Genomic DNA, 20,917 nt, shown 5'->3' with positions numbered 1-20,917 from the left:
ATAAAAAGAATACTCTCTGGGAAATAACAGAATAAAAGTAGTTAAAAAATGAAACCCAAGATGAATAGTAGTAACCCAACTTCCCTTAATGAGTTGAAGTCATCAGATACAAACTATATTGAGTATTTAATTAATTAATTTTGGAGTACAGTTGTTAAATTATTGTCAATGATTTTTGAATCATTAAGAGCAAGGGATATGCCACAGAAATAGAGATGAGCATAGGGCCTGATTTACACAAAGGTGAATCAAGTTCATTCTTTAAATTTACAGAGCTTTAAGCTTGATTTTGGCTCCTGGCAGAATTCTGGTTTGCATTATTAGAAGGATGATTTGTGAGCACTTAGAAAAGAAAACAGATATCACTAAAAGCCAACATTTATCATTAAAAAATGAAACATGCTAAAATAAATTAATTTCCTTTCTTGATAGGGTTATTAGACCCCTATTTCAGTTATGCTGTATAAGTAGTATTTCAGCAAGTCAAATTATTTCACAATATTTTTTGTGAAAGAGAAAACGTAATCATCTTGCCAACTGTAGTTAGGTGTATTCAGAGTTGAATACAATAATTCTATTAGATAAGTACTATTATTATCTCCATTTTACAGATAAGAAAACTGAGGATGAGAAAAGTCAAGGGATTCGCCTAGAATCCCATACATGAAAAATGTTGGAGGAAGGATTTAAACTCAAATCTCTCTTAATGAAAGTCCACACTGTCTAAGATTAATGAATCAATGTGAGACTAGAAGGAAAACCTCTAACAAAATGCCCCAAGGGCTTTGTCCTTGGCCACATTCTATTCAACATTTGTAAAGACTGAGTTAGCACACTGGATATCTTAGAATCAGTCAGAGTCAGGATAAGCAAAAGTCCTTGATCTTTATTGTTAGTCTTTTGGGGTCACAGTCACAGGAATAGATATAGGAATCTCTACCCCTTCTTTTCCTCTCTCCACCACCAAAGAGTGATTCCTGCTGGTCTTAATCCACCCCCAATGGCTCTTACAGTTCTCTGTATACACCCACAGATAAGAGCCAGCACAGGATAGTGGGCAGGGCCATTCTTTCTCCAAGAGCATGCTAATAGAGTATTGTCCAATTGGTAATTAGCCTCAAGTGCTTGGACCTCAGTGCAATTCAGTTTCAGCCCTTTACAAACATTTACATCAATTAATAGAAGAAAAGCTTAGTGTCATGTTTCTCAAATTTAGAGATGACACGAAATTAGATAACAGACCTAGATTCCACAATCGTTTCAATAAGCTAGAACTTTAGGCCAAATCTAAGATAAAACTTAATAGGGATAAGAGTAATAATAGTTAGCATTTGTATAGCATTTAGTATGTGTTAACACTGTATGAAGTGCTTTATGATTATTATTTCATTTATTTTCATTATTTTGTAGATAAGGAAATTGAGGCAAACAGAGGTTAGATATTGTCCGTGGCACACAACTAATGTCTGAGGCTGGATCTTGTATTCATATCTTACTGACTTCAGAGCCCAACACTCCATCCACTACATCTCCAAAATTCAGGAAATTACCTAAAAAAGTAGTTTTGGGGAGGTATATATTTTTCAGGCAAAAAAAAAAAAAAAGAAAAAGAAAAAAGAAAGAAAGAAATCAAGAAAAAAAATTGTTAAAGAGATTTTAGATGATGTCTAGTTCATACCTGAGGAGAAATTCTTTCTGTAAAATCCATTAGAAATATTCATCTAATCCAATGGTGTCAAACTCAAATAGAAACTGACTTAGAAAACAACAAATTAATATTACCTATATTTTATTATATTTTTATTTATTTAATTAATTGTTTTCTGACTACCTTTCAATTTAGCTCAGGTTGGAGCAAGGAGGTGCTGAATATTTGATATCTCTGAGCAATCTTCACCAGAAAGAAACACAGAAACTCAGTGCTTTTCCAAATACATTCTTCATAGGTATTATGGGATTGGTGATAGACAACTGCAATAAAATGAATATGGTAATAAAGTGAGTCACATTAATTTTTTTTGTTTCCCAGTGTATATACCAGTTGTGTTTACACTCTACTATAGTCTATTAAGTGTGCAATAGTATTATGTCAAAAAAATCAATATACATACCTTTTTTATTAATTATAGTTTTTATTTACCAGATATATGCATGGGTAATTTTGCAGCATTGACAGTTACCAAACCTTTTGTTCCAATTTTTCTCCTCCTTCCCCCCCCCCCCAGATGGCAGGTTGACCAATACATGTCATATATGTTAAAGTATAAATTAAATACAATATATGTAATATACATACCTTAATTAAAAATGCTGTCTTACTTTAAAAAATACTAGCAATCACCTGGGCCTTCAGAAAGTAATAATCTTTTTTGTTAATAGAGAGTCTTGCCTTAATGTTGATGATTGCTAACTGATTAGTGGTTACTGAAGGTTAGAGTAACTACTTCAATTTCTTAAAATAAGATAGCACTTCAGCTTACTATATCACCTGATTGTTACTTTTACTTGAATATTTAGAGGTTATTGTAGGGTTATTAATTGGCTTAATTTCAATATTGTTTTGTTTTAACGAATAGGGAGGCCTGAGGAGAGGGAGAAAAATAGATGAATATTAGTTGATGAAGCAATCAAAACACACACAACACTTATCAATTAAGTTCACGATCTTATATGGATATGGTTCATGGAGCCTCAAATTATATATATATAATAATAGCAACACCAAAGATTACTGATCACAGATAACACAAATAATAATAATAATAATATCAATGATGGAAAAGTTTGAAATATTGTGAGATGTACCAATATGTGACACAGAGACATGATATGAGCATATGCTGTTGAAAAAATGGAACTTTCTTAATGCAGGGTTGCTACAAACCTTTAATTTGTAACAAAAGCAAAAAGAAAAGAAAAGAAAAAGCCCACAGTATCTACAATGCACAATAAAGTGAAGCATCGTTCCATCTCAATAAAATGAGGTGTGTCCATAGTTTTTTTCTCCTCAAAACAGCTCTAATACTAAGAAATGTGTCCTTACAACAAACTGAAATCTACCTCTGTAAAATGCCTACTTGTTGCTCCTAGTCCTGTCCTTTGAGGCAAAGCAAAACAAGTATTTAAAAAATGATACCCCTTCAAATGTTTGAAGATAGCTGTGTCCTTCCTCTACTCCACACTAAATATTTTTGGTTCCTTCAAAGAATTTTCAGTAGAGCCATGATCGCCCACTTCTGGACATATTCCAGTTTGTCAATGAAATCTTATAAATAGTATTAGCAGCCTGCAATTTGATAGAGAAGCTATGCCATTAGATGACATCACAAGATTACAAAATGACACCAGCAGCTCTATAGGGTAGCAAGTAGCAGCATGAAAGGAAGAGAAGTGTTCCAGTGGAAATTGAGGCCTAGGAGAATGAATCATCTGGATTTATATGTGTTCCTTCTCCTTCCTATATGGTGACTTGGGAATTATGAGAGATGGTGGATCCCTTATGCATATGGGAAGAGTTTGATGATTAACTTACCTTGCTATTCAGTTTTAATTAAATTACTGTTTGGTCTAATCAAAGACAAAAATTGATGAAGGCTATGGTTTTGAGTAGATATTGGATCCAAAGTATATTTTAAGCCTGATCCTATCTTTCAGGGGCCTACATTTGAATATAGTTAGACTATATATTACTATTATTATTCATGTATTCAAACATTATGCTAAGAAAATGCTGCCTCAAGTATTTCCAGTACATACATATCACAATTTTCTAGTAAGTCTAAAAGTGTTTTGAAACCATTAAATGTATCTTGCAATACTACTTTGCTGAAAAATCCTCTTAGCCTTTTGTTTTAGATGAGAATAACTAATACACAGTGAGACTGATTCAATTAGCTGCAGTCAGTAGTCAAGCCAAGAGAGGGCTTAATACTCCTGGCCTTTGCAATCATCCTTATCCAGGATTCCTCTCCTAAAGGGAAGTCAGATTCCAAACAAGAATTCCTTTCCATTTCAGTAATTGAAGGTGTCATTCTTAACTAGACTTATAATTTGATTGCTCCTTCACTAACTGAGGCCACTTGGGGATTTGATTTTACTTTATTATGCTTGATTATAAATTTTTCCACTGTTAAAACATAATGGAGTTGGCAGTCCTTGCCCTAGAGCCCCTCAGAACTAATTCAGTAACAGAAATGTAATCCTATCTTATTCTGATTTTGTTGGGGAGGGGTCACAATTATGCAATGAGGAAGATGGAACTATGCTGCATAGATTCTATTAGTTCCTCACTTTATTCTTTTCCCAAAAGCAATTATCTTTCAAGGCACTAAACAATCTACTACCTGAGCTTATGGAAGATTTTGGGGTCATAAAAAATACCAATATGAATGTTATGGAATATTATTGTTCTGTAAGAAACGACTGACTGGATGTTTTCTATGAGACCGGGAGAGAATTACGTGAACAGATGCTAAGTGAAATGAGATCATTATACACAGCAACAACAATTATATGTATACAAATATTGGATTTAACATATATTTCTACAATATTTAACATATTTTGGACTACTTACCATGTAGGGGAGGGCATGGGAGAAGGGGGGCAATTGGAACACAGGATTTTGCAAGGGATAATGTTGAAGAATTGCCCACTGTTTTGAAAAACAAAAAGCTTCAATTTTTAAAAATACCCATTATTCCAACTTTGACTGGAAAAGACAAATTGATATCATTTTAGACATAAGTTCAACATAGAAAGCTTTTGATCAGCTAAAGGGATTTTAAGAAGCAAGAGAAGAAATATATTAAAGGGTCCCTGCTAAAGGATGATTCATTTTCAAACATTTTAACCTTTCTCCTCATAACTAAAGCATTATCTTAAATTTTCCTCAACTCTTTTTCTTACCTTACAGTCATTATTTTATGCCTATATTTGGAACAGGAGAAAATATTTAGAATCACTGCCTTTTTTAGAAATGAAGTATATTTTGAGAGATATAATACTCTGGTTTCTAGCATCTTAGAGACCATTTTATTGCTGTTATTTAGTCATTTCAATTGTCTAACTTTTTGGGACCCCATTTTGGGGTTTTCTTGTCAAAGATACTAAAATAATTTATATTTCTTTCCCAGTTTATTTTACAGATGAGGAAACTAAGGCAAACAGGATTAAGTGACTTGCCCAGGGTTATATAGCCAATACGTTTTTCTTTGACCAAATTTGAACTCATGAAGATGAATTTTCCTGACTCTAGGTCTAACACTGAATCCACTGCACAACCTCTTACATGTCCTCTAATCTAACCCCTTCTATGTACAGTTTACATGTAACACAGACTAACGTCTGCCAGCCAATTACTTGTCAGAAGTTGTTTCCAGATGGGGAAACTGAATCTCAGGTTAAGTGATTTGTCTAGAGTCATTCAGTGACTAAGTATCTGATGAAGGATTTGAACTCTGCCTCCAGGTCCAATGCTTTATCTATACTTAGATATTACTTTTCTAGTACTCCATCGAGGTTAGTAGGATGCCCATCCCTCACCTTTTCAATATCTACTAAGTAGGTGAGACTCTACTTTTCTTAGTCTATAAATAATCACCACACACACACACACACACACACACACACACACATACACACACACACACACACCACACGACACATATACACATCATCTTTCTTCAATGATCACCACAAAAGATTCTTATTCCACTGATAGAAAAGGAGCCTAGAAAAGAAGCAATTAGGTCAAACCTTTTAATCTTACCTAAGATGGGAGCCCTTTCAAGAATGCCAGGACTGAAGCCAATGAAGCAAGAGTTTTACAGTATATTTCTTTCCCCTTTTATTTTTTTTTTAATTGGGCAAGGAATTGTGGAGCATGGAAGGAAGGAAGGAAGGAAGGAAGGAAGGAAGGAAGGAAGGAAGGAAGGAAGGAAGGAAGGAAGGAAGGAAGGAAGGAAGGAAGGAAGAAAAAAGAGAAAAAAAGAAAGAAAGAAACATTATAGTGAGGATAAGGAAGGGGATGAAAAAGGAGGTGGTGACAATCTATAAACAGATAAGATAAGATAAGATAAACAGATGAGATCTAATCAATTGCATCATTGGACTGGATGAGTTTAGGAGAGCTCCAACAAGTAGAGCATTAAGGAAAGTCATCTTATAGAATGTGCCACTTGAGCTTTGCCTTGAAATTAGAGACTATAAAAGTTGGAGGTGAGTAAGAAAAGCATTTCAGACTTAGGAGACATCCTGTACACAAAGAGAAAAAAGTGGAATATAGAATTTGGGACTCCACAAATAGGGTAGATTGACTGGAAAGCAAAAGGAGTAATTAAGATGCAATAAAGCTGAAAAGGGAGGGTGGGATTAGATTGTGAAGGGTACTTACAACCAAAAACTTGAATTACCCATAAGTAGAAGGTAAATACTTACCTCTTACACTTTTGCAATACCATGGCTATCTCTCCAAGTGTGCAAATTGTGGGAAATTAATGAATTAACTCAGATATTGTTTTTATCAGGCATCATAATGAAGTATATATTTCAAACACTGACTAAAGTCTTCATTATATATTTTAATAATTTCCTTCTTCAATGAGAGATCATTATATTGCTGACTCTAATATTAAATGAAGTATCAGCCCAAGAGAAATTTACTAAAGATATTAAACATTTTGCATTTTGTATCAAAAACTTCTGTTTATGGGGTTGCAGCAAGAAAGAAATGACTTCTTGGTTCTTACAGACAGCTTTCTAAGCCTACAAATTGCAAAGAAGTTACCCATCTGCCTCTACAAAAGGGACTCCCTCCTAGTAGATTTCCATAGCAACAAAATAACAAGGTAAACAGTCCCTACATACACCCACCCCCCCAAAAAAGAAAAACTTTACACAAGCTATCAAGAAAGTCAAATACAAGTTCTGTGAGTGTACAAATATTAGAGAGACGGAAAAGCATTGTAATCCCATTTTAAAATGCTAAATTCTCAACAATCTGCCTAGGAATCTATCAGCTCTTCAGGATTAGTTTTACAGTAAGTAATAGAGATAATTTCTAAGAAATTTGTTTAAATTTTGAGAAGATCAGTACAACCTCTCATAAAATGGCATTGGAAGCATTGTGTTCTAGTGTAAGTTAAGGGGAAATGTGAGTTGAACTAACATAACATTTCACAGTTACTATGATTTATTGTTGTCCTTCATTAATTAATCAATAAGGCAATCAAACAGGCAGAGTAATGTATTTTTAATGGGTCAAGAGTTCTAATCCCTGGTATCCCATTAACTTCCTATGTAACCCATCTAAGCCTCAGTTTCCTCAAGAGCAAAATAAGTGAACATCCAACTCTAAATGAATTCTAAAGTTTCCTATAAGTATTTAGTGAATTCTTTCCATCCAACTTACTCCAATTGTCATCAAGGCAAAGGACTGCAAATAGTACTTCTAAATGATTCTAGTGTGTCCTTTTAGCTTTCTCTTTTATTTGGCCTGTCCAAAAGACCTTTAAAATTGCTAGGTAGAAAGATAAACTGTTTAAATAATTGCAGATACAAGTGATTCATGGAAATATGTAAATAATGTGACCTTTATGTTTGCACCAGTCAAATTTAAATGTGTTCTTTGAAGGGAACAGCAAAAAAGAGTCATAGATCAAAGAATTTTAGAACTGAAAAAGATACTGAAATAAATCATTAGGCTACTTATTGAATTCTGTATGAAGAGACAAAAGTAAGCATCAAAGGAAGAAACTAAACATTGGGGATAATGGAATAGAGAAAGAAGGGATGAACAGAAAAAGAGAAAGTTTATAAATATTTCCTGAGTCCTTACCCCAATGAAGGTAGGGGGAGAGACTGCTTCATGACTTTCTCCTCTCAGACCTTGAATATGCCTTTATGTGTATCTCTCATATGCATTTGGAATTTCTTGTTGGGTTTTACAATTATTTATGTATGTTATATGCCCTATAAGCTATAAACTCCATTAGGGTAGGGATCATGTTTCATTGTATCTTTTTGTCTCTCTCAGTGACTATCGCAATGTTTAATAAATGTTTGTTCAACTTCTTGAATAGGTAAGCTTGACTGTATGCTTTTCACATGACTTCCAAGGTGAAAATTAATAGGCTTTTAAAAATAGTAATTTGGGAACTTTGGGGATTTTCCAGAGTTCATTTTTATTTCTAATCTTTTCAAACTGACTTACCACCAGTATCTAGCACCCTCCTGTGTAATATCTTGATGCAAATTAATTAAAGAAGAAATCTCTTGAAAATAATTAAATGGAAATTAAAAGCCATTTACCAGTTTAAATAATAATGATAATTCACATCTATATAGTACTTTGGGGCTTAACAAAGTAATTTTAAGTAATATGTAGATACACAAGAGAATGTGAAGGTATATTTACATATAAAATATATAGGTTGTCTAGATAGACAGACATGAATATTCATATGCATATATATATATATATATATATTCTGTTTATGTATGCATGTTTGGTATAGTATCAATATGTACACCTGCAATAGAGAGATATATAGTAGATGAGAGGAAGCTGCAACACATACCAGCAAAGTATGGCACTAGAGAAAAGGTATAAAAGAAATATTTGATAAGAAATATTTACTCAACTATGAGCATGTCTCCCTTAAATAAAGATAGGTCAATCATATGCTGAGAGTTAGTGATAAGGAATGGACAACCTATGTGCTCCATTATTCTCCCCATGATATCAAGATATCTTGAAGAAAATATTGAGGAAATATAAGTAAGGAAGATCATGGTTAAAAAACACTTCTGGATAAGGAATTAATGATTTTCAATCTGGCCCATTTGTGTGTATTTGAAGAAATATTCCTATCAACAAGATCAAAGTATCAGAGAACACACACACACATACACATGCACATACAATATGTGTATACATACATATACATATATATACACATATTCTCAATATTCTCCTTGATTTGCACAGGGATGTAGTCCATTAATTCAATAGATCAACAAGACTTTCTTAATCACCAACTATGGATCAAACAAGACAGTCAAAAAGTATTTATTAATTATTATGTGCCAGGTTCTGTCCTAGGTTCTGAAAATGCAAAGATAAAAAACAAAATAGTTCCTCCCCCAAGGAATTTGCTTGATAAGAAAAGAGAAATATAAGTACATACAAGCTAAATACAAAATGGAAATAAAATGTTGAGGGAGTTCTAGTAACTAAGAAGAAAGAGAAATGATTCATGTAGTTGAATCTTGAGGGAAACTAGAAGGTTCTAAAAAGGAGGAATGAGAAAAGCGTGCAGGCATGAGAGACAGCCAGCATAAAATCCTGAAACTGGAGTTTCATCTAAGTTGAGCAAATACAAAATATATATTTTTTTAAAATATAGAATGCAGAGCAAGAGCATGAGACTGAATAAAGTGCAATCTGCTTGGAAAGATAAGCTGGAGCCAGATTTTGAAGGACTTAAGAGAATTTTGTATATAATCTGAAAGGCAATGGGGAGCCACTGAAGCTGCTAGAGCAGGATGGTAAAATATTCAAGCCACTGCTTTAAAAAATATCAACTTGGCAATTCTATGGATTAAAGAGAAGAAATGTTAAATGTAGGGAGGCCAATGAGAAGTCTAATGGTACAGAAGAGGTGATAAGGGTATAAATTTAGATGGTTATATTATGAGTAGAAAGGAGAGTACAGTGGGTACAAAATGGGAGATGTTGTAAAGGCAAAATTGACAAGACTTGGAAAGTGATTCAATGCAAAAAGAAGGGAGTAAGTGAGAGTGAAAAATAAAAGATGCCTCCAAAGTTACAAACATGGGTGCCTGGAACCATAGTGCAGCCCTTGACAGGAAGTAGGGAAGTTAGAAGGAACAGTGAGTGTAGGGGGAAAGATAAGTTCCATTTCCTATATATTGAATTGAAGATAGCTAAGGGATATCCAGGGAGAGATGACAAGCAGCCAGTTGGAAACAAGATTAGTTCTCAGGAGACAGGTAAGAGCTGGTTATATAGATTTGAGAATCATAAAGATGATAGTAGAATATGTGAAAGCTGAGAAGATCAAATCAGAAATGTAGAAAGACAAAGACAGCATTCTAAGCATGCGAGAAAATTTTGCAGAGATGGGAAAGAGACTGTTTTGTTTGAGGAGCTGCAAAGAAGCTAATATAACTATATTATTGAATGCAGAGAAAGAAGTGAAGAGCACTATATACCCACATTTACAGGACAGACCATGGGTGATGATTTAGCAAAGGAGACCAAAAAGAATTGAATCAATCAATCGGGAGAGACTATGAAAAAACAGTGTTGCAAAAACTCAGGGGAAAGTATCCAGAAGAATTGGGATTGTAAACAGTGTCAAATGCTACAGACATCAAGTAGGTTGAGACTGCCAAAAAAAGACTTAATAAAAAATAAAAACCTTGTTGCCTGCCTCGTCTATATGTTAAACTTTGGATATCTCTAGGACATTCAAACAGAGATCTCCACTAGGATGTTGCTGATATTATATTGAAGCTCAAGAGAGAAACTAGGCAAAAAAAAAAAAAATATATATATATATATATATATATATATATATATATATATATATATATATACATAGCAGACTCAATGTCTAGTGACAAATGCTTGTTGGTTTGGAAGCATAAGAATAAAGATAATAAATTAATCCATAAGCTTAATTAACTTGTTATCTAGTGATCCCTATTAGCAGTGTCAAATGGAAGACAATTGTGAAAACACAATTTTGCTCAAAACGTAGAAGCAGTTTTCTAAGTATACGGATCATGAGGGGAAGCTCCTAGCCTAGTATAAGCATAGAATACCAATTATTCCATATATAATGAGAATAGAATTCTTAATAGTAATCAACCAACAAATATTTATTAAATGCCTATAGACAAGGCACTGTCCAAATAATACAAGTCACACATTTACTTTACAAGGAAAATAGCAATCAATTTTCCAGGGTCATATTGTCCTACAACAAAGTCATACAGAATTCCCAAATCTGATTGGGAGAAGGGAATGTAGAAAAGGAGGAGAGAAGAAATACAGAAAGGAGAAATTGAGAGATAGAGAAACAGAGAGGAGATAGAGAGAGGCAGAGAGAAAAGAAGGGTAGAAGGGAAAGAGAGACAGAGACAGAGACAGAGAAAGACAGAGAGAGAAAGAGTTGGTCCTTTGTTTGGTCCTCCACCTGCCAGAAAAAAGCAACAATTCTATGCATTGCTGCCCATAGACAAGGTGAAGAGCCATTACTTCTCTCTGATGCTCTATTCTCTAAAAGAGAAGAGAGGCAAGACAAAGAGGAAAGTCAAAAAGTTACTCTCTGCCACATCTATTATTTCATTCCTAAACTCCTAGTCATGTCCGTTTTTTTTTTCTTTTTTGTTAGATTGTTGGCCTGCTCAGCTCTGCTCTCCTGAAAATTAGGAGCAGCATCTTTCCATGTACAGTTCAAGCTATATCCAGCTCTAAAGTTCACTGCACCAACAACAGCACTTTTTTTTCCCCTAGAGATGAGTCAATTTTGAGTCAAGGATGTTCTGTCTTATTCATGAAAAGATTTCCTCTTGAATCTAGTTAGCTTGACTTGGGGGAAGATGTTTCCCTGCCTATTCTAAATAAATAGAAAGAAACTTGATGTCAGTAGTAATTATAATATGACTTAAGATGAGGTTAAGTAGACAGACTCTTAACATATTTCCCATTGTTGATAGATTAATGACACTAATTATTATACCTGTCATATCATGGCTAAGTGGGCAAGTGCTTAAATATCAAATGGTAGAAAAAAGAGAACTTTGAAGAGTTGGTCTTCCCATAAAGCACATCCTTCTGGAAATTGAGAGGTTGGAACTAAGTAGTTAAATTAAATTGTGTACAATAAAAGAATATTGATTGGACAAAGCAGGTTTCTATGGCTGAGAAAAGAGGAGACAGGGATCATGTATCTGATGCATGAAAGGACCCCAAACTTCAATAATGTATTGTTTAACTGGTGTAATCTTCTGAGAAAGTGTTAAACCTCAAATTAACAGCACTGAATTGAGTTTAATAACTACATTGCACAACATCATATCCACTTCTAAATCATATCCACTTCTAAATCAATACTTAATTTTCTCATAAAGTCTTCATAGGGCTTTGTGAAGGATTGACCTTGCAGAGTGCCAGTCTCTGTAAGTCTTAATATCCCCAAATGATCAAATGTGTCTTGAAATACTCCTTAGCCAAATATAGACTGACATCTACACTTCCTAAAAAAAAAAAAATCATTATTCTCACAACATTCAACTCATATTGTGTCAACTCTGTCAGTTCTTCACATGACAGCAAAAACAGACTGTCTGGAATTTAGAAATCGGCCTTGTTGATATTGCCGCCTGTGTATTTTTGAGGAGGAAAAAATTAGCTTTAAAAGACTTTACTGAGAATAACAGTACTGAGCTCAGTTCATCACAGACATGATCCCAAGCAGTGTAGGGCTGCTTGAGTTTTTTCCTTGTTTTGTAGCCTTAGGGCTCTTGGCACCAAAGTAAAACCAGTCACTAGGGAAAATGAGCTTTTTTTTCCCCCTCAGTTTCAATTAGCTTAAAATATTCTAGAGTTTGAAGATGAGGATTAATTTTCAATTCTGGGAGGCTTCCATAATATTCTGTTTCTGTGATTTAATGTGGCATATGACATCATTATTTTTGAAATGGGGGAGCAAATAAATAAATCATTTCTCTTGATTTTCTCACTTATCATGTAAAACAAGTATTGATTTAACATCTTTTCAAACTCTAAATTGAGGCAACAAATGCTCTTCAAACAGTGAAGTGTCCTTTAAACTAACTCCATGATATACTTAAGTTGTTCATTGTGTCTGAAGACAACCCAGTAAAATATTGTACTTACCTAGAAAAAAATTGAAGCAAAATGTATCCATTGATATATTATGTGTATGCACACATATTTATGTATGCCTATGTATGTATGTTTATATAAGGTGTATAGATTTATAAATATATGCATCATCTTAACATTTATATAGCACTTTCTGTGTGCCACACAATATGCTAAGTGTTTTAGAATTATATTTTTATCTGATCCTCACAACAACTCTGGGAGACAGGCTATTGATGTAGCTATTATACCATACATATACATAGGAGAGTAATAAGAGTGAACTCTTGATTTTCTAGCATAAAGCATTTCCCACACAGTTGACTGTATACTCTAGCTCCTAAAAGCAATGGATAGATTGCTAGATATGGAGGAAGGGAGAACTAGATTTACACTTACTATGTAACTCATGAGATGATACAGTATGTAGAGCGCAAGGGCCTGGAATCTGAAAGATCTGATGCCTTGGGTACTTACTAGCTATGTGACTTTGGGCAAATGACTTAAATTCTGTTTGCCTCAAATCTCTTCAATTGTAAAGTAAGTACTTACCTCATCTGGTTATTGTGAGGACTAGAACATAATAGGTATTATATTAAATGTTTCTTCCCATTTATTTAAAATCTCCCTGAGTTTCAGTTCACTCATCTACAAAATGAGGTGAAGAGGTGAACTTTTAAGGACGCTTTCAGCACCAAGTCTATGAGCCTATGACAACAAGAATTACTCTTTGCTGTTATAATCTCTTTTTCCTCAGCCACAGTGAGTAATCATTTGAGAGTCTAATAGGAAGATGTCTTGATTTCCACAGTTTACCCCAACTTTGATCTGAAAAAGGACTTTAAGGGGGACACCAAGAGTCATCTCTGTATGGTTATGGGGAAGAGTTATCTGGGCTGCCATAGTTTGGGTCAGCACAATCAGAGTAATAATGGTTCTGAAAGTGGGTATCTTGATCACTGAAATAATATAGGATTAACAATAATAATGAGTCTTCTCATTAATCTATCTGCCTCATAGGATATCAGTTCTACCAATGCCTAAACTTATAAGGTTCCTCCAAATGTTTAGACTGGGGATAATCACAGCAATTCTTGCTTAGTCCACAGAAACTGTGCACTGTCTTTAAAATGACTGGCAACAAAGAATCACAGGAAACAAACTCTTAACTCTGAGTTGCTAATTATCCCTGAGATCTCCCCCAGTCAATAGGAAATCAATCAAGAATTGCAATATTATCTCAGCTATATACATGACTCTCACTCATTAAAGGGCCCAAATACATATTCAGCCCCATAAGAAATGTTCCAGAACACAAATTAAGGATTCATTCTGCTAACCTCTCACTACAAATATATGTTCTTTCCTATCTTCCTTGTGTCTCATTCATTTCTTGAGACCAATATTAGAAAGGAAGACAGGTGCATTAATTCTTTCAAGATCCTAATATGCATTATATGATCACAGTGCTTAGAACCAATAATTCTTACCCCTTCCAAACACTTTAAAGTCAGTAATCTAGAAGCAAAGAAAGAGGGCACACTCCTTAGCATGCCTGAAAAACAAAACAAGACACTCTTACATCTATTGTATTCATAAAGTAATATACTACAAGGAACCTGTAGGGAACACTCGTTAGATGGGTGAGATACCTCAAGGTGTGGACTGTTTTGTTCCAACTTTTTGCACAATTCCTTAAGAACATACAAGACTTTTAATAAATGTTTGGTGGATTGAATTGAGTTGAATTGAATCTGATCCTACCCTTTGCCTTTTAACAATGTCTAATGTATCCAAGACTAGTAATGGTTCACTTTCTTCCTGAGATTCTTAAGGAACAAAGACATCATATTCCTATTATCACCTCTTTCAGTTTCATCATCCTTATAAGACCAAAGCTATATGAATAGGTTTGTTAATTCTGTTAACTCTGCATGTAGGATAAAATGATCTGGCTTGCAAGAATAGGAAGACCTCATACATCTTTAACTATTCCTTGAAGATTAGTTCAGTATGCAGTTATGGCCAAAATAAGATAGGGATAGCACTGGATGACAAGAATCAGGCTTAGGATAAGTACTGACCTTGTGATTTCATTAATATAGGAAGTTCTCAAGTGAGGAAATTCCCTCTTCCAGTGCAGATTAACACCTTTTTCTACAACTTAGAGTTTAAAAGAGTTGTATAGTCTCTATGACACTAAGGCTGAGTGATTCACTAAAGGTAGAGGTAGGATTGAACCTCAGCTTTCCAGCCTTTAAGGGCCAGAAAGGGCAGTTCTCTATCCTTCAGGCCATACAGTCTTCCACCTCCCTTCCCTGCCACCCAAAAAAGGCCAACAACATCTTCAGTATATATTTGAAACAAAACAAAAAACCTAAAAAAAATTAATGATATGTCTGAACATGTAATAATGTGGGCAGATCTGGCCAGCCCATTTCAAAGACAGAATAGGAAAAAGTCCAGAGAAAAGCAATCACAGTGATAAGGGAGAAAGGAGTTCCAAAAAGATTAAGATTTAGAAACATGAATGCCAAGAGAAAACAGGATCAAAGTCCACCGAAAGACAGGTCTCTACATTTAAATTGAGTTGGCTTGGCCTTAATCGAGGTCAGAGAAAGGCTACAAAGCATTATCTAGAACTGCCAGTGAGGCAAATATGCACAGAGGCGCTGATTCATTGTTTTTAGACTCTTTGCTAGCAAATGGTGGGTTTGGCACTGATGAGGTTGCTGATTTACAATTGCTGAGACTGAGAGGATGATTTTGACAGCCGCTGTCATTTTCCATAAGACAATCGAGAAAGAGCAGCAGCATGCCCTCTAGATCAAGCTGTCTCCCTCTTTCAAGCAGATGTAGGAGTCTCAGGGCTTGCTTACCTCACAGAACAGTGATGGGGATTAATTAGACAATGTCTCACAAACACTTTGAGTTCCTTAGAAATAGCTATTTTAATTATAATGCCAGCCAGAATGGAGTAGAAAATAAAAAGGAAAGTAATATTAATTTTGTCAGAGGTGGGAAAGAATAGCCATATTTTGGATCATTTGCTTGCCTCAAGTAATACAATTGAATTTTGCCACCTCCTTCTTAGATGTGTTAATTGAATAAGATTCAGTTACACTCTTCCTCCATTTACTAAGTTGACACTATAGTTGTTCTTTTCATTGACATTATTATTCAGATCAAGTAAACTAGTTTTTGAAAATTGCTTTTGAAAAGAAGAAAGTTCCCTCTTTTTTTTTTTACTACCTATTAAAATTTCACAATGAAACTAGTAACAGAGGGAGCTAAACAATTTAGCCTAATCTGGATTAAGCACTGGATGATAGCTCAATATTCCTACTATTCCTAAATGTGACTGAGAAAGTGAGAATAATCAGTTTCTATAGAGGTAACAATAACCTGAGCTATGTGATCACTGGAGTTTTTTGAAGTCAAACTCAGAGAAGTGCCATTGACACTAAGCCATTCTTTGAAATCTAAAACTAAGAGAAAAAGAAATGAGGCCTTTCAAGTGATTAGCTTTGAATGATACCAACACGGTTCACATAGGATGTATGTGTGTGTGTTTAACTTTTATATCAGAATTTCCCTATTGCCTATTGTACCTCTAACCCATTGTCTCCATCCAGGTGGGGACTATGAATTTTATTATCCAGCCCTACACCCCTTCTAAGCACTCAAGCTTACAAGACTTAAAACATAAAATAATCCAATTTACAAATTAATAAATACAGAGATTGCATCTGAGTCATAAAATCGTAGATGTAGAGATTGTTAGACATTATAAGACTTAAAACATAAAATAATCTAATTTACAAATTAATAAATACAGAGATTGCATCTGAGTCATAAAATCGTAGATGTAGAGATTGTTAGACATGAATGTCTTCTGCTTTTGATCAATTTAGGAAGCATCAGTTCCATTTACAATCTCTCTTTTTTAGCTCTTAAATAGTATGTCAGAGTCCAATCTTCTCATTTTATGTATGAAGAAACTAAAACTAAGATAGTTTAAGTGACTTGTCCAGGAGTCATATCCTTTTCTACTACCCATGTTCCTATTAGAATTAAATGACAGGTTTCCCACCTTTGGATAACTATCCACCAGAGATCTACTCAGCCTCTGTAAACTATGATACAGAGAAGTCTTCAGGAAAAGGAAAAAAAAAAAAAGGAGGACAAACTTTGCTTCTTTAAACTGGCTCTTGATTTTCATCTGTGCTGTGTTGATTTTTCCCCTGGGGAATTTAACAGGTTCTACTAGTGACTACCTATTTCTTTTCAGTTTCTAGCCTCAGTGGATCTGCTCTCAGAGACCGGTCTGGGAAGCTCGAATACATTAACATCCAAAGTTCTACAACTCTCCAGCAGATGGTGCTGATGACCTTCCCCAGGGGGCCAGCTTCAATGATATACCCCTTGGGGAATAAATACTAGAGCCCTTGCCTCACTCAAATGATAGCAGTTCAAAAAAAAAAAAAAAAAAAAAAACTCTTTAGGACAAATCCGAATAGATTTGTTTCATTCTGTCAGAGATATAGGTAGATGGTATGGATATACATATGGATATGGAAACAAATATAGATTTAGATGATACAGATATCTCACTTGCTTCTTCATACTAAAGATCTGTCAGAGTATTATTGTAATGTTTCTTCACACAAGACACTCCATCTCCCATTCCCAGATCTACCACTTACTAGCTATGTGACTTTGGTGTGAACAAGCATGTACAATAGAAGAAACATACTGGAAAGCCTTCCTTGAATTCTCCTGACTTGCAAGAATACCAGAATAGGGTCATCTTCACTATCATCCTTTACCCTTGCCATGTAACTAGTCAATCTTCTCTTTGTGTCATACATAACCTGATGACAATCTTTATTTCTATTCTTCATAGTTTCTCACTGACCATGCATTATAACCTGTACATACCCATCATGGGCTTTTTTTTCCATTGCTCTTTGTATGATATTCATCTTTAGTTCTTCAGAACTATGCTTGCTATTATGATTATGATTATCACATATTTCATATAAAACATTATTTTTGATGTTTGTTAAATTCAGAATTTCAACATAAATTAACTTTTAAAAATGTAAACTATTATCAAATTTATTTTTTATCCTCTACTCAAGTGCTCTTTCTATTCTTAGTCTTGATGGAGAGGTAATCTTAGGTTCTAAAAGATTGTGCCAATGAACTGCAAGTCTTAACAGGGCCTTAGATATAGCTTATTTCTACACAGTTGTTTGTATGCTGTGTTCACCATTAGATAGTGATTTTGAATGCAGAGCCTCTCTTCTACCTTTCTTTGTATCCTCAGGGTTTAATGCCAGGCCTTGTACATGAATGTTCAGTCATTTTCAGTCATATCTTATTCTTTAATATCCTATTTGGGATTTTCTTAGTAAAGATACTAGAATAGTTTGTCTTTTCCTTCTTTTATCTTATTTTACTGTTGAGAAAATTGAAGCAAACTGGATTAAGTGACTTGTCCAGAGTCATACAATCATCAAGAGTCTGAGGATAGATTTAAATTCAGAAGCATGAGTTTCCCTGACTTCAGGCCTGGCACTCTATCCAGTATGCTACTTAACTGTTTTGCATATTATAAACCCTTAGTAACTTTTATTAACTCACAGAAGGGCCAGCCTGATTAAATGCAGAGACTAGGAATTCTTAACTTTTTTTAGGTCATGAATGAATTTTTAGTCTGATGAACACCTTATCAGAATTTCTTTAAATGCATAAAAGAAAATATATGATTCCAAAGAAAAAAAATTATTTTGAAATACAATTATCAACATATTTTAAGAACAAGTTCATATGCCCAGAGGTAACAATCCTTGACACAGAGGCTCATCCCAAATTTGGCCATGTAATAATTAACTAATCGTTTGATCACAGCAACTTTTAAAGATACTAAAACATAGAGGGGCATTGTGGAAGGTATATCCCTCATGTTGGAATTACAGATCCTTGAAATTTCATAACACAATTATTATCATTATTAGAACTAAAAGGAATTCATTTTTAGTAGGTCAATTCACACATCCAATGGAATTAAGTAATTGATGATTTACAGTGAATTTAAAATTTAAAAACAACTGCATATTTTTCAGGCATCAGTTTGGGCCCCAAAGAAGCAGAAATTAAGAACTGGAAAGATGTCTAGTCTAACCCTTGATTTTACTGATGAAGAAACAGACTCAAGAAGAGAAATGGCTAAATGAACCACTCTTTGGATCTATCCCCTCTGACCAGCACTCTTTCCTCTGCACTGTTATGATGAAACATTTTTATGAACTCTCAAAAAAGGGAGTGCCCTCTATCAAACATACTCAAAGTATGCCAGTTGGCTTTATTGAGCTGTACTTTGTTATAATAGAGTTCTGCTGAGAGGAGGGAAAAGCAATTGAGAAAATATGGCTCGTGGAATCATATATTTAGCATTAAAAGAATGATGTTAAGAGAAAGCATTCTTAAAATATTTTTATAAAGAATTTCCTGTCATCTACAGGTATTGGGTTTAAATCTTCTAAAGCTCACAAATGTTTGTTGAATTGAATTAAAATTAAATCCGTTTTGATGGGTCCCTCCTTAGTCAGAATGTAATTGAATGTAACTTACTACGATTGGCTATCTTTGATGAAAAGCAACCAGGAATTTCACTAGCCCTGGACATCCTCAAGGTTAAGACTGAAATGCACAGGCAAATCTGTGTGATTTTAATTTTGCAGAGTACTTGAGACACATAAACCAATCGTTCATTATAATCTCTTTAGTAACTTCATACCTTAAGGGAAAAGAACTAAGAAGCTGAAGCCCAGATTTGTCCCTGTGGTTCACTACCAATGTCAAGTCTGGGCTATAAGTGAAGAAAGGTCAGTGGGAGATGAAGATGGGCTGGAGCTAAAAGTAAACTCTGGCATTTATATTATATCAGATTGTCTTCAGATACTCCCATTTGAGGTCCAAACATTACACTGCCTTTGATGGGCAGATATTTAGAAGAGATTTCTTCTGAGAGCAGTTCAGTAACAAGGGCACTGTACTTTGAGTTAGGAGAGACATGGCTTAGGATACCAGCTCTGTAACTATAACTGACTACTGGTCTTTATGACTTTGGCCAGATCACTCTCTCAGCCTTTTAGTTTCTCTATCTGTAGGAGGGAGTGGGAAAGGCTCTAGAGGTGACAGCATCCAGCTCTAGACCTCGTATATGAAGAGTTCACAGAGATAGGAAAGGGTAGAGTGTGGTAGAGTGTGGTGAAATGATAGATCTGGAAAAAGTAAAATGAAGTGCCTTGGGGGGGGGGGGGGAGTGGAAGTAATGGTGTATCAGCTTATGAGGTCAGTTTAAGTGGGATTTTGAAAACCCAATAAAAACAAATCTTTGTTTTGGTCCAAATTGCCTCGAAGAAAATGTAAATAGCAATTGTTATTGCTCCCAAATTGATTCCTTTTTTATATTTTATTTATTTTGACTATTTTTCCTCTTAGTTACCCTTAATCACTGAATGGGCTGTTGCCTCAGAGAAACTGAGACCTAGGAAAAATCTTAGCTTAAAAAGTCCAAGGTCTCTGACTGTATGCTGGGCTGTTGCTAGTCATCCTGGCAAAAAAAGGATAGGTGAATTTGGTGACCTTGCACTGCCCTCCCTCATTTAAATCCAATTCATTTGCATCCCCTCCCTCTTGTCAAGGCAGTCTTCAAGAGCTAAGGACAAACAACAAATATCAAGTGCTTTTCATATGCCAAGCAATGTGCTTGGCAATGACGGTACAAAAACCAAATAAAGAAAAGAAAAGAAAATGAGACAGTCACTGTCCTGAATTATCAAATAAGATGATACCTATAAAACATTCGGTCTACTATATACTAGGTAGAAAGTTAATAATAAAGTTAATAAAATTTCCCTTTTTCCCTCCTCCATCTCTCCCCCATGAGCTTAACATATTTTACACATTGCAATGAAAAATACTAGC

Source organism: Sminthopsis crassicaudata, chromosome 3, assembly GCF_048593235.1.
Source record: "Sminthopsis crassicaudata isolate SCR6 chromosome 3, ASM4859323v1, whole genome shotgun sequence".
In the NCBI taxonomy this organism is placed as follows: Eukaryota; Metazoa; Chordata; class Mammalia; order Dasyuromorphia; family Dasyuridae; genus Sminthopsis; species Sminthopsis crassicaudata.
This window is presented reverse-complemented; position numbering follows the sequence as displayed.